The 15,379-nt window shown below is 31.4% G+C and overlaps 2 long non-coding RNA genes across 6 annotated transcripts; one reads left to right on the forward strand and one right to left on the reverse strand.

Annotated features, from left to right (window-relative positions):
• Positions 1-2,439: 2,439 nt before the first annotated feature.
• On the reverse strand, positions 2,440-7,852 carry LOC146913313 (uncharacterized). 5 transcript variants are annotated; one of them, XR_015013398.1, is made up of 6 exons: positions 5,908-7,852; positions 5,667-5,797; positions 5,416-5,535; positions 4,021-4,113; positions 3,271-3,414; positions 2,440-3,106 (listed from the first exon to the last, which is right to left on the reverse strand). It is a non-coding gene; the product is annotated as an uncharacterized LOC146913313 (long non-coding RNA). The 5 variants fall into 5 exon arrangements; XR_015013400.1 differs by having other exon boundaries at positions 3,271-3,375; positions 5,908-6,510; XR_015013399.1 differs by having other exon boundaries at positions 2,440-3,141; positions 5,908-6,510.
• A 7,120-nt stretch (positions 7,853-14,972) lies between these two features.
• LOC146913314 (uncharacterized) lies at positions 14,973-15,260 on the forward strand. Its single transcript, XR_015013393.1, has 2 exons — positions 14,973-15,096; positions 15,197-15,260. It is a non-coding gene; the product is annotated as an uncharacterized LOC146913314 (long non-coding RNA).
• The last annotated feature ends 119 nt before the right edge of the window (positions 15,261-15,379 follow it).

Below are 15,379 nucleotides of genomic sequence, written 5' to 3' on the forward strand. Positions count from 1 at the left end.
TCTACTAAAAGTAATATTATATGGCCAAATGTTAAGGATACATATAGTAATTATGTCTCAAAAAATTTGTATTCATATTCTTAAAAGTACAACAAAAAATAAAATCAATGTAAAATTTTTTGTCTTTGAGTTTCTTAAACAAGTGTCGTTAGCATAAAGTTAGCAAGACGCGGTAAAATCATAGGCTTGATGTTAAATATAATATAATATACTATTTTTTTAGAGAAACATAATATACTAAAAATTAACAATTAAGAATGAAAATAATTGATTATGTTTGAAACATATGAAATAGTAAAAAAAAAAATTAAATTTAACTAATAAGTATTATTTATTTTTTGGGGAAACTAATAAGTATTATTAAAAAAATTAAAAACCAACAACTAATATATTATCGCAGTCCTTAATGTTATTCCCTCTTTTTTCCTCATAACTCCCGAACAAAGTTCTTTTTAAAGATGACACCAATGATAAATTTAATGATACAACCACATAACATGAGACAATTTATGTAACATCATACAATTCTCATTTAAGGAACCATATCTTATGATGAAACACACGCTTCTTAACACAATAACTAGTTAATATTTTGTCTTACAATTTGCATTCCATTATTCAACATTTCGATGTAAGTTTTATAATAAAATTAGCATTTCTTGATACAATTTTCAATGCGACATAAATTATGTGCATTTTCATACATGTTTCTTGTATGATTATTAACTTAACTACTCGCAATTTCTTCAAAATAGTAATTTTTTGAAGTTTGTTATAATAAAAAAAAAATTGTATTTTAAGTTAAAACCATACAAAAAGCACATAAGAAAATAGACCTAAGTTCTCCCCTTTCAATATTCTATCTTAGAAATAAGGATGTATTAATTTAAAAATATAATAAAGTAATCAAAGATGATTATATGAAGAAAAAAAAAATTGTTGAGAAAGTTCACTGACCGGATACGTTAGGTAAAAATCTTTCTAAATTTTGTTTCATGATGGAATGTTGTTTTTGATTACATGGGTGTGTCAAATTACTTTGTTGTTTCACACTTATTAATTGGAATGTAATAGACCAAAGGAATGAGAATGGAGGGAGTAATTATTTAGTGAACGATGGTCATACGCAAAAGTGATGAGAATCAAAATTATTCATTGTATTTTTTGTTTTGATTGAAAAAAGGATTTATTGAAAATTTGGAAAATGAATGTACACTTTGGCATGGATATCTATTGGACAGTATTCTTTCCATATCCTATAGTTCTCTACTTGATAGGTTTTATGAAGAGTGTTATAGACTTTTTTTTCTAAAACTCTTTTTAAAACTCACTCTCTTATTCGAGATTGTAACACATATTAGAAATGGATCCCAAGTAATCCAATGGAAGAGTGAATTTAGAAATTGTTAAAAAGATAATGTTCTTAACATTTCTCTATATTTTATTGGACTGTTGTGCTAGATGCCTAGATGTTAGGAAATAACAGGGTTGAAGAAGAAAAAATAAACACAATCACAACACAAGAATATAACGTGGAAACTCCAAAACCGGAGAAAAAATCATGACCGTTGTCTAAACCGACAGCCAGAGAATTATTACTATGTGAAAATTTTTACAGCACATAAATTTCTCTCACTCGCACCCCAATGCTTCGGTACAACCACACTCTCACAAAGCAAATATTTAAAGGTCAAATGCATCTAAAGGTCCTTTAAGTTTTTCGTTTTTCCCAAAGTGGTCATTTAAGTTCCAAACAAGTCCTTTAAGTTTCAAAAGTCCCAAACAAGTCCTTTTAGTTTTTGGATAGTTTCAAACAAGTCTTTTAAGAGAATGATGGTGATGATTCAGATGATAGCAACAAAGAGCATTATCCACCATTTGCCATGCCTAAAAAGATGACTAATTTTAAGTGGGTGTTAGGAGTCAGATTTGGTACCAAAGATGAGTTCAAGGGAGCAATTACCAACTATGCTATCTACAATAGGACTTGTTTGAAACGAATCAAAAACTAAAAGGACTTGTTTGGGACTTTTGAAACTTAAAGGACCACTTTGGGAAAAACGAAAAACTTAAAGGACCTTTAGATGCATTTGACCATATTTAAACTACTGATTGGTGCATCTAAAAACAAAGAACCTAGGTTCAATATATAGCTTTGGTCTTCCCCAAAGCTATATATAAAATTACAGTTGCATCGTATTGAAAACTACAGTCAAATACAACCGTATTGAAAACTACTAGAACTTGTACCCGTGCTACCGCCCGGGTCATAAATAATGGAGAAGCAAATATATTTATAATAATTTCTCATGTCTACAAATTTCACAAAATTGCTTTAAACACTATGATTTTAATATTTATACAATAAGAAAAATTGTTCAAACTTTTTAACTCAACATTAAATAAAATTAGTATATTGTAAACAAAAAAAAAAATATAGTTGCAATTTTGGTCTCCCTAATCGGCAAGACACTCAAAAATCAATTGCGGATAAAGTTAATAAGGCAAAATACAAATAAGGTGTCGTATATAGACGGATCACCGGACAAAATCAAACAAACCTCCCAACACCCCAAAGAAAAAGCTGCCAAAAAATCCAAGCAAAACAGCAACCCAGCCAAAGCCAAAATAACATTATGATGTGGTATAAATGAGAACAAAAGGCCAAACATGACAACAACTATATAGTCATCAAAACAATAGCATACCCACGAATACTCATGCATCACAGTCATCACTATAGCAGAAAGAACTTGGAGGCATAGCAGAACCGATAGGGAGATTTCAGCACCAAAAGGAAAGCCAAAGGCAGCCACCACAGCTGCTGAAACTGCAGCAGCACCTAAACCCAAACACGCCAACCAACATCACCCACCAATCCACATACACAATAGCCTCTCTTAAAATATTGTTCTGTCTAAAAAAGAGGTTTGATTGAAGGATTTCCTATAGGTGTGACTAATCTAGTTCACAGACCAAATCGTAGGGCAGTCCTCACATGTATGACATTGTTATTAGATGCTTCCAAGCTTGATAGACAATCCTTCAAAGAACCTTCGTACTTTGCAAAAATTAGCCCACTCTCCAAAAATTGTGCAAGTCATATCTGAATCATGGAGAAACTTCAATACACATTTCCATCTTAGCCAAAGTAAACCACCAAATCAGTTATGTCTCATTATTTAGCAGAGCATTTCGACAAAATCCAAACCAAGTTTAAGTTTATTTTCATATTACAAATTAAAAAGAAACTTGAAACTAAGTGCATACCAGAATTCTAGAAGTTACATCAGTCATCAGATGCAGTCAATTAGTTGTTGGTAACTTTGTGAGTCATCTTATATTACTCACTCAAGCCATGCCATGCCAATCATCCTTGAAGTATAATTTACCATTAGTCTTTTCAACCATTACCTAAGTTTCAATTTCATTTGAATCCGCAATGTTACATATGTAGCATAAGCAATTTACAACTGAAACTCTCTTGCAAAGCATGCCGATAACTTCGCTTTTCTCTATTTATGATTTAAACAAAAAAGTTTTACCACCAGATCGCATACCATACATTAATTTTTAGAACCAAATCATAGTAGCATAAAATCTTAATATTAAAAAAAACAGCACCATAAAATATTTTTCTCTTGCATATTTTAATATCACCATATATTTCAGAGTGCACAACACAATTTGTAGCAGTCTACAGTAACATGAAAAGACAATGCGAAAACATGGGTATATGGACACTTGTTAGTCTCCAACAAATATTGAAATTTTAAATGTGGAAAGAAAATGACATTCAACCTGCCTTTTTTATTCATTTGATTTGCTAATCAAACCACATTTCACGTCATACGTAGAATTAGAAACTTTGTCAACCGATGTTCAAATGATTACCGAATTTGCACGTTCAAGTAATGTGTATTGTACCATATTACATATATCGAAATCTTCAAATAGAAAATCCAAAAATCAGAAATTGAACAAAAAAGAAACAATGTCAAGGCTTGTGTAAAATTAAACCTTTGTCTCATGGTTGCTTAATGGATTGACCATCTCAGATCCAGAATTTAATGTTGCATGATGCCTTTCACATCAAAAACTTGGTCCATAAATCTGAATAACAAAAAAACAGTGTCTTCATAAGAAGTTTCACAAATCCTATTAAACCATGTAAATGACCAACTTATCAACATTTAAGAAAGAGATAAGATGTATACATGTGAAAACAACTCTAATAGGTACTACTGTCATACCAGGAACATTATCATATTTCCATAGCAGTCATTCTTCATTCAAGGTTCTACCCTCATCACTTTGTATTAGTTTCATACATTAAACTTGTAGAAGATGATAAACAAACAGAGATTAAACTATTATAACTTAATGTCTACTATAGCATTCTTTAAAACTAATCACAACATGTATAGGTAGTTTAAAACTAATCACACTGTGAGTTGTGACATATCACAAATCCAATTTGACCGGATGAATTTAATCAATCCACTCCAGGTATTTATGCTCAATAAATCTATACCAAAGCAAGTAAGCAAACGATGAAGATGCCCAAGTTCTTAAATAGAGATGTAAAACTCATTGTAATTAAGTATATCATGTTATAGAATGACAAAAAAATTCCAAAACTTTTCCAAAGAAACCATGTTAGCAGATGGATCAGTATAGTATGAAATTTTTGCAAGAGAAACAAAAACACTTCATATTCATTCCTAAAAATCAAATGTCAATTAACTGACTGTAAATTTCAAAACTGCACATTTAATTTTTGTGTCGAACTTGTTGGAATTTAGTTAAATATGGGCTAAATAAACATAAGCTCTTCATAGTCGGTTATAGTTTTTTTGCTTACCGGAAACCATTAAAAAGTTTGTAGAAAGAAAGAAGAAAACTATCTAAAAAATCCATTTTCATACAAAGTCATGTAACATAGCAACAAACACATTGGCATCAAGTAAGCCGTCTCGGCTATAGAGATATATTTTGTCAAACAACACTTGATTCTAAAACTCGTGTTTCATGGTCTCCATTATTAAAACAAAACCAAAATAATCGTCATAAGTAACAAAAACAAAGTAAAATACAAAGCAAACAAAACATCATGAGCAAACACACAAATAAGATGTCATCTCATAATAGAAATTATATTAAACAGAAACTCACAAACTCATTTAGTTCTTCAACTATTTTTAACTAAAGCTAGAAACTTTTCAAAACAAAAATTAAGAAACAACCAATCTAACAAATGGTATTGCTCAAAATGTTACAAATGAATAGAGAAACCAACGATTTTGAGTTGAAAAGTTCACAGTTTTCTTCTACAAACTTAAAAATAACAACTTTCATGCAGATAGTTAGGTTAAAAAATCACAACTGAATTTTTTTTATAAAAAACTCCACTACCTGGAAACACCAATTACTCTATCTTTGTTTTTTTCTTTCCAAACAGCTGCATTTCTTGCCAAAGGAAAGCTCTGATGTAGAATCCATTTTGACAGAACCATGAGTAAGATAAATTCTGACCTAATAGAAGAGGTATTGAAGATTCAATGGAGAGAAAAAGAAAATGTTTTGCAAAGATAAAGTGGTGGTAGAGATTTCTAAACCTTAACAAATTGATAGAAATTAATTAAAAAAAGTGAGAGAAGGAGTACCTAAAACTGATGCAAAATATTCAATCTGAACCATCGTACTCCAATCCTCACACTCTGATACTTACAATTTCACCGAATTCCAATTGAAATATCACCAATTTACTCTAGAAATTTATCCAGAAATTAAAATCCTAAAAAAAACAACACAATGCCAAAAATATCAAGATTCCACAGTTACGGAAATTTTGTTGGCAACGAAATCAGAAAAGTGCAATGCGAAGAAGAAATGGATGGAGCGAACCTTGAATTGAAGATGATGATTAGATTGACGATCGTTATAGAAGATGGTGCGATTACCAAAGAGGCTTGACTCGGCGGATTCGAACCGTTCGAGATGAAGGAATGCTTTGGTTCGTTGTGAAAACTTGAATCGATCGAAGAGAGAAAGAATGAAGAAGATGAAGGTTACAATTTTGGTTTGAATTTAACCGTACATTGTTTGTTTTACGGTTACAGTTTTTGGTTATTGTTTGACCATTCCAAGGAGTAGTAGGTTCACTGCACTATGTGTTGGAATAGAAAATAGTCTTTGGAAACAATATTGGAAATTTAATACAGTTAAATGCTACCTCCACGTTGAGGAGTGTGTTGTTATTATGGCCTTGGAAACCAACTCACTTTAGTTGAAAGTCTTCATAGGGGAACTGATAGCAATTAAATAAGGGTAAGGCACTTTGAATGAAGTAATAATTACAGGGAGCAGCTCAATAGCTTGGAAATCAACCGTTGAGATGTGTTTGGTGCCTAAATCAACGGTCAACAATCATTCCCGCCCAAAACATTAGGTTTAGGGTTTTGCAATGTTATTAGCTATGTTAACAAAGATTAGAAATAAGTTAGATAACACCCTATTGAAAGTAACGTTATAGCTTTCTACAACCACCTTTTTTCTAAACCATTTTGAAAGTAAATTTTGATGTACTGCCTCTTAAAATTTAAATTGGTCACAATCTCTAAGCAAAAGAAAAAGAATTGAAAACAAAGTATAAAGACACAAAATGAGAAAAGTAAGAAAAAACAAAAGTACGATGCAATATAGTATAAATTATACGTGATAGAATTACACAAACAGTGGAATGGCGTAGTGGTTGGGTCAATTGTTGAAAAAGGTAGGTTTGATTCATGCTTTCTGCATTTTTCGCATTTAGGTGGAAAACAAGCTTCTAGTACAAAACAAAATAAATATACTAACGTGAAACAAGCTTCTAGTACAAAACAAAAACTACCATTATTAGAATAAAGCGTTTTTATTTGAGTTTAATTGGTTTTCAACAAGAGTTTTAAAAGTCGGAAAGATATGAAAAACATCATATTTTTGTTTCATCGGGTACAACCACACATATTTAGAATAGTGATCAATAAAAATAACATAATACGAAAATCCATTACTTGAAAGGAAAGGAGCAGGGGTCATGCACAGGGGCGGACCTGAACAGGTCCTGGTGTGGCAAGTGCCACACCAGCCCAGCTGATTTTTTTCATTTTTTCCCCCTCCATACATGAAACATTGAACTGAGATAATAAATTTAATGTAAACACATCAATCACAAACAGAGTACCAGTATAAAAGAAGAAGAAATCTTATGTAGAAACCATGGTAAGAAAGAAAAAAGATGAAGAAACCATGGAACCTTAAGAAGAAAGAAGCAGAAAAGAGAAGATGTATGGCAGCGGCTGCAATAATGTGTCTGTGAGTATCAAATATGTAGGGTTATGTGTGTTTGTTGTTATGGGCTTGGGCCTTATATTTACATATGTTATTTAAAATCACTCTTCTCATTTTTAAAATTGCTCATTTACACCCAAAATTCCCTCGCTACATACGGCAATTAACTCACGTTTGCTACTTATGTGTACATTTTATTTAATAATTTAACCGCAAAAAAATTGTGCCTCACCAATATTTTTAGTCCAGGTCCGCCCCTGGTCATGCATCAGAGAAGATAAAGGACTCTTACTAGATAAACTAGACGTATTGAAAGACTACTTATGACTCTTAATTATTAGCTAAGAAATCAAAACAATGGTTATTGGAGGAAACAAATGATAACTTTGGGACTTGAGGACCAAACGGAGAATGCAAGAATCTTGATGGCATGATGAAGTTGAGTTGAGTTGCGGTTGAATGGTAAGGTGTAGAGGTTGCCTTCATTGTTTTCTTGCAGCATCCTCCCTGTCTTCAAATCCTTAATTTCCAAGTGCCATGGAAAATATTTAATTGAAACATCATTAACTTTACATAATTGTGAAACAGAAATAAGATTTTGAGAAACATTTGGAACATGCAAGACATCAGATAAAGCAAGTGGTTCTGATGATGTTGTGATAGTAGCAGCCTTACCATTTTGCAGAATAGAGAGAGATTTACCATCAGCTACAAAGAGTTGATCAGGTTCAGTTATCTCTTCTGCAAAGGTGGGATTGGCAAGATCATTTGTAACATGGTGGGAAGCACCGGAATCTAGCAGTCAAGACGAGTTATGATAATTCTGTTTTTCCACATGATGAGCATGAGGTTTTGCAAAAAATTTAGGATAGCCATGAATCTTGCAGCAAGTCTTTGCAGTATGGCCACAATTGTCGAGGTATTGAAATATTGAGATTGGTCGAGTAGAGTCTAATGCGGATGAAAAGGGTTTGTGAGATTGAGCTTACGGCTGGTTGGAACGATTATTTGCAGTGACTGGGGCAAACAAAGACACAACTTGTTGTCATCACACTGAAGGTGAATTTCAAAGTCTACCAATTTATCAAATAATTCATCAAATTGGAGAAGTGTGTATGTCGTGCGAATGGAAGTGCTGAATTCACGGACGTTGGGTCCATGACCATTGACAACGACAATAACAAGATTATCAATGGGGTGGCCTATTAAAGTCAAATCGTCCCCTATGGCGGATGTTCCAAAGGTAATCGTGAACAAAAGACGATCCTTTGGAAATGGTTGCAAGGTGCTTTTGAGTGACATAATTCTGGCACGAGAACGATTTGAGTAGGCTTTTTGAGTTAACTTCAGGCATCGGCAGATGAGGTTGCAGATGCGATAACAACTTGTGCTTCTGGACCACATGAGGTCATGATAGCAATAGTGATATGGCTGTCTTGGCGACCCCAATAAATATAATCTGAATTTTCAGTCTGAACATTGTTTTCACCAATGGAGAGGTTGAGCAAGGAGTTGAACCTGTGAAATAACCAACAAGATTGTTGGTTGTGAGGAGATTCATGAAAAGCCTGTGCCAAGTAGGATAATTTGTGCCATCAAGCTTGACGGGAAAATTGTATTAAAGGTTGAATTCTATTAAGGCTGCAGATGAAGACGACGTAGTTTGTGAAACAGAAATAAAAAAATGGCTAATTCGCTGTTAGAACACAATAGGGTCATAATACCATTAAAAGTTAGATTTGAATTAGTTTTCGGTGATTGTATCGATTTAAGTTACATATATATATACATATGACTTTATCTAAACTATAGAAACAAATTAAAACTAAACTATAGGAACTGGTTTGACTAAACAATAGAAGCCTATAATTTAGTTTAAGTTGAAACAAACTTATATTAATAAACTTCTAGATGGATGCTTCAACGAAGATAATCACAATTGCCCATTGCTGACGGTGTATGTTGAAATCAACGGTGCACCATTATATAGGAAGATCGAGTTGGTTGATTAGGGGAGGAGGGAGAGATTAGACAGTTGCTAGAGAGATCGTATAGTGCCAAGGTCGTTGAATTGAGGGAGTGGTTTCACGACATAGATTGCAATGATGAAACGATTAATGGGAAATGAATCGACGGTGAAGACTAAAACAATGATGTTATTGGGGATGGATGGCTTGAAGATTATGATTTATCCAGAGATTGATGAAATTGTGCAGTAATTGAGTGGATCACGCGAGGGATTTGGGGTAGTGGTTTTGTTATCGGAAATTGATTACGTGAGAGTCTATGGGAGATGAGATTTGGAAGAGGAGGAGATCAAAAATGTAATTAAGCCTAAAAAATAATTCATAAAACTAGCCAGCAGTAACTCTATTTAAAAAATTGACAATAATCATTTTGGTCCCTAAATGTGTAACGAGTAGTCACAATAGTTTTCAGTGTATAAAAATTTCAAAATAGTCCTTGATTGTACAATATGTTAATCAAAATAGTATTTTGCATTAAAATACTTTGTTAATATTATCATATTAGTCCTTCAATGTATTTATTTATTGTCATATATTCATATTAGTCTCTATAAGTACTTATTTATTGTCATATCAATCAATATATAAAAATAGTTAATGTCAATTTTAACGTTAGAGATTATTTTGATCAACTCAATGACTACTCAATGACCCATTTATTTATTTAAAAAATAAAATAAACGTGTCCCATCATCAATTAGGGAAGAGGAAAAGATTTACTATTCAAGTTAGCCGGAAAAGTGTTACCCTTTTTCTAATTTCATTTCAAACAAAGAAAGTAGCGGCACTGCTAATGGCACAAAGAAGAAGAGTTAGAAAAAAGGTTTGCGCCATTCCTCGCGCTCATGCTCTTGATGAATATTCTTCTTTCTTTTTTGTGCTTATAGTTTTATGGTTTTATGATTGAATTGAATGTGTGTGTATGTAGTGAAACAGGTGGGTTTTCTGTTCCTATTGCCTTGGCTGATATGCATTATTGTGACTCCAAAAGGTTACTCGGAATTGTTCGCCCAAACATTCAACATTTGATGAAGAGCCAACCCATTTCGCCTTATCTCCTTTTTATGTAATATTTCTCACTCTCAATTCCATCTTTAGTGTTAAATGTACCGATGGAACTTCAAACTTTTAGTATTGTTCGATCAATTAATATTAAAATTAGAATATGCATTTTTCTATGACAATTGACAAGAGAGGTTTGGATGAATTACTTGACATGGTGAAAGTGTTTGAGCTTAAAACTTTCTTCGATGTAGCACTGAGGTTAAAGTATTTCACAATTCAGCTAATGACGCGACCTTATGCTTCAAACACTTATTTTAATGCATTCTTTGATTGTCTTATTTGTTTTGATTTGTTTCTATATCTTTTTTATTAGTCAGACACGATCTTTTTGATTGACTTATTTGTTAGTATAATTTAGTTATATTTAAAAAAAAATCCATTTTATTATTATCATTATTTAATGAAAATGTTAATGAGTGTTCTTGGGTACTCTTTAAGACCTTTAAATAATAATTTTTTATAAAAATATGTGTAATCAATGCATTTGAAATCAAAATATTTGATTTTTTTATAATAAAATAATTTAATGAAAAATGTTAACGAGTGCCCCTGCTGAATTATTTGAAAAAAAAGGACGGAAATGAATTATATAACTAAGAACTACAAAAATATATCTTTAATCACTGAATTATATAACTTATATTATTTTCCAAATATCACCTTGCATTTTCCCATTCACAATTTAGATCATATCTTTCTCATCATTTTCCTCCTCTCCCTCTTTCACCATGTTGTATATATCTCTCTAAATTTTAGACCGAAGATCAAGAGAGAGAAAAAATAAAATATAAGATCAAGAGAAAGAAAAAGAGAAGATCAAGAGAGATAGACACAATTTGGTGAAGGATGAAGAAGGAGTGAAAAAGGTAAAAGAGAAGATTTAGATCCTCTCATTCTCCTCATTCTCTCGTATTTTGAGTTTTTTAATGTCAAGTTAATTATTATGTTTTTGATTATAGATTAATATAATATTTCCTACATTACTTTCACGTCAATAAACAAAGTTTTAAAGTTTAGAGGGGAACTGGGAGGGAGAGTTTAGAGAACAAATAGAGCGGAAAGACATGAAAAATGGAGAGTATATATTCTCCCATCTTGTATTTTATGCTCAAAGTAAATATTATATATTCATAATTTTGTTTTCTCGTTTGAAAAATACACTCACAAACAAGATGAGAGATTCATCTCTTTCTAACCCCTCCCCTTTCCTTAAAGTTCTTCCTCTTTCTTAAGCATAACTTCCAGATAAAGTCCATTTAAGGAGTACACCAACAATAAATTTCATGATACAACCACATAACATGAACCAATTTAGTTTTCATCATGCAACTCTCATTTAAAGAACCATATCTTATGACAAAGTGAAAACTCTCCTTAATACAATTAACATTTTTTAACCTATAATTTTCATTATATCATGCAATTCACATTCAATATTACCATGTAAGTTCTACAATAGAATTAATATTCCTTGATACAATTTTCAATATGACAAAAACCTTATGTGCATTTTCTTAGATGCTTTTTCATATGACTTGAAACTTAACTACTTTTGCTTTCTTCAAAACAATAGTTTAAAAAAAAATGCAATTTTGATCCTCATATTTTCAAATTTGTTAACTTTTGATCCCCCATTTTCTAAAACCAACTTTTTGATCCCCCTATTTGTAAAGTCAAAGAATTTTTTTTGGACCCCCTCCCATTTAAATGATGTGGTGCTGAGGTGGAATTAGTGAATTGTAAAAGATATTTTCCATGTAAGTATTGATGGAATTAATCATATTATTTGTTTTATTTATAAATTAAAATATAAATATAAAAGATCAATTTGTAATAAATAAAAACTTAAAAAACTAATATCTTATAAACATTTAACTTAAAAGACTACAGATGATATCTGACCTCTAAAATATTATAACTCAACTCTATCACTGGATCCCTACAATGTCTTAATCTTCAACGCCTTCAACTTCAAAAGTGTTTTCATCTATAGTGTTTTCATCATGATTTTTGCCTTCTTAAAAGAAATAATTTGCCTTCTTAAAAGAAAACATGATGAACTATCAGAGACTTACACAACCCTCAAACCATATTAACAACTGATATTTTTGAACATATTTTAAATAAATTGAAGATGAGAAGTGTAATATTTGGAGCAACTATGACCATTTGCACATTGTTTTTCTAAAGAAAGAACATTTAGGACATGAGCCAAAAACATGACATAAGATAGATCTCAAAAGACAGTTCCTTCCTAATCCACCCTGTAAGAATGACATTCATGTAACCATAACCACTTCCTACTACCCTCAAAGGCCACTACATGCAGTTCCCACGTGAACACACATGCAAATAATAATGCATCAAAATCAAAACAGAAATCCAAAACAGAAAATTTAGGGCTCCACACTTACAAAATAATTCACATTTCCTATTTTCAAGGATAGTAGCAGAGTTCGAACTCGAAATCTCAAAATCTAAAACTTATCTTTGTCTACCACTACTTTATCAATAAATACAATTGTGCATGGGTTCAAAACCGAACCAATCCAATAGAAAAACCGCAAATCGAACCAATGCAAACCGACTACTTTATCAATAAATACAATTGTGCATGGGTTCAAAACCGAACCAATCCAATAGAAAAACCGCAAATCGAACCAATGCAAACCGAAATTGCAAAAACCGCATTTGGTTCGGATGTAATCGGATCATTTTCTTGCTCAACCGCATGGTTTGGTTTGGTTTGCAGTTTTCATTTTACCAACCAAACCAAACCAAACCAAACCGCAACATAAGTAAAATATTAATTAAACATATTTCACCTAGACCAATACTCAACTTTTATAAAATGACATATTTTTTCTCTTGTTAGATTCTTTGTTTGCTTTTTGCCTAAAAAATGTATTTATGTGCTACTTGAAATTTTAGAGAATGATAAAATCTTTGTCTTTTGCATTTCTTACAAAATAGGATTACGTATTGTTCATGTGTTTTAATTTGGTATGTGTTGTTGGAAACATTGTAAAATGAAAATGAAATTGTAATATTTAATGAAATTTAAATCATTACTGAAAATATGCTGTGTTTCAGCTTTTTAACTTGATTTTAATGTTGTAAACGACATATAGTGTGTGTTTGGTTCAGCTTTGAATATAATTGATTCTGACAGAATTGATTCTGATAGAATTGATTCTGACAGAATTGATTCTGAGATAATTGATTTATGTTTGGATACAATTATGTAGAATTGATTAAACAAACTGATTTATGTTTGGATACAATTATGTAGAATTGCTTTTGAATGTATAATTACTAAAATAGACATAACTAAAGGAGAATTGATAAAGAATGAGAATTGATAAAGGGCAATAAAGGAAAATAATAAGTTGTAATAATAAAATATAATATTTACTGTTTATAATTGATTCTAGAAAAGCTAGAAGCTAGGATTTGTAGCTTCATGGAGAATTGCTTTTGGAGGATAAAAGCACTTCTGAAAAGCCAAACCAAACACGTTGTTTTTGGCTAGAATTGCTTTTGACACTGTAGAGAATTGCTTTTGGCTGGGCAGAAGCTGAACCAAACAAGCCCATAGTATCGTCTCGAAAAAAAACCGAACCAACCGATCCAACCCAAACTGCATTGGTTTGGTTTGGTTTGGATTTTATTTTTAAAGTCAACCGAGCCAAATCAAACCGCGTGCTTTTTTATCTTGCGGTTCGGATGACTTTTACCCTCAAAACCGAACCAAACCGCACTGCGAACACCCCTAAACTAAGCTTATGTTTGGTTCTATAAAAAACAACACTTCTGCTTCAATTTCTCAAAATCAATAGGTAATGGTATTATTGACAATAATAAGTCAATAATTAATGATAAGTCAATAATTTCCCAAAACCATTTATTATTTCATTTTATTATTTTTCTCTACAATAAATATGTAATGATATTATTGACAAGTCGATAACTAATGTTGAATTGAAACTTGAAAAACGACAAGTAATTTAAAACAAAACTATTCTCTAGAAACGATAAATATTGTGAAACGGATGGAGTAATTAACATTGTTGTATTATTGAGACAAATTAATCAGTCCTTGACATAAAAAGACAAGTGTTTTTTGGGTTGTCCTTATTTGTACTCAATAACATCATTAAAAATAGACAATTAATCTCCTTTAATATAAGAAAAAAACATGTTGTGGAAAACCTATTAATGCCCTTATCCCTTTTTAATGCAAAGGTCTCAAATTTTGGGGTAAATCTGGTCTTTTTCCTTACATGTTGTGGAAAACCTATTAATGCCCTTATCCCTTTTTAATGCAAATGTCTCATATTTTGGGGTAAATATGGTCTTTTTCCTTAAATTTCTAATATGATGACCTCACTTAACTGAAAGATCAATTAAAAATATCATTATTTTCAATGTTTTCAACATTGATATTCCCAATATTTTTGGGGGGCAAACTCTCAAATTTAAATTTCAAATTTCAAAACTCTTTTATATGAGATTCAATAATCTCACAATACCCATCTGTCTGGTTTTCTCTTTCTCTCACTTTTTCTCACATGTCTTTCTTCATCTCATTCATCTTTCTAATCTTCATTTTATTTTCTTACGAAAAATTTATGTTTTCTTTATAGATGAAGAACACAATAAAGAAAGATGGGTAAGGCAACAATAGCATCTTTATTTTTTCTTTGCAAATTTTTTTCTTTTTCATGTCCTTCATGACATAATCACCTGAGTTTACTTTTTTTTTTTTCCAGGTACATGTACTTCACAAATTCTACTGCACAATATACCAAACATTCAAATCCAAACTATAATAAATAGATTATTACATATCTTTAATAAAGTTTTACATTATGCACAATCTACTTGAAATACTTATGTTCTTACAAAGTTTTTCCATTACGGTTTTTTCAATGGAATATCACCATTAAAAAACT

Source organism: Medicago sativa, chromosome 6 (assembly GCF_051527215.1).
Source record: "Medicago sativa cultivar Bolivia chromosome 6, Bolivia_mono, whole genome shotgun sequence".
Taxonomy (NCBI): Eukaryota; Viridiplantae; Streptophyta; class Magnoliopsida; order Fabales; family Fabaceae; genus Medicago; species Medicago sativa.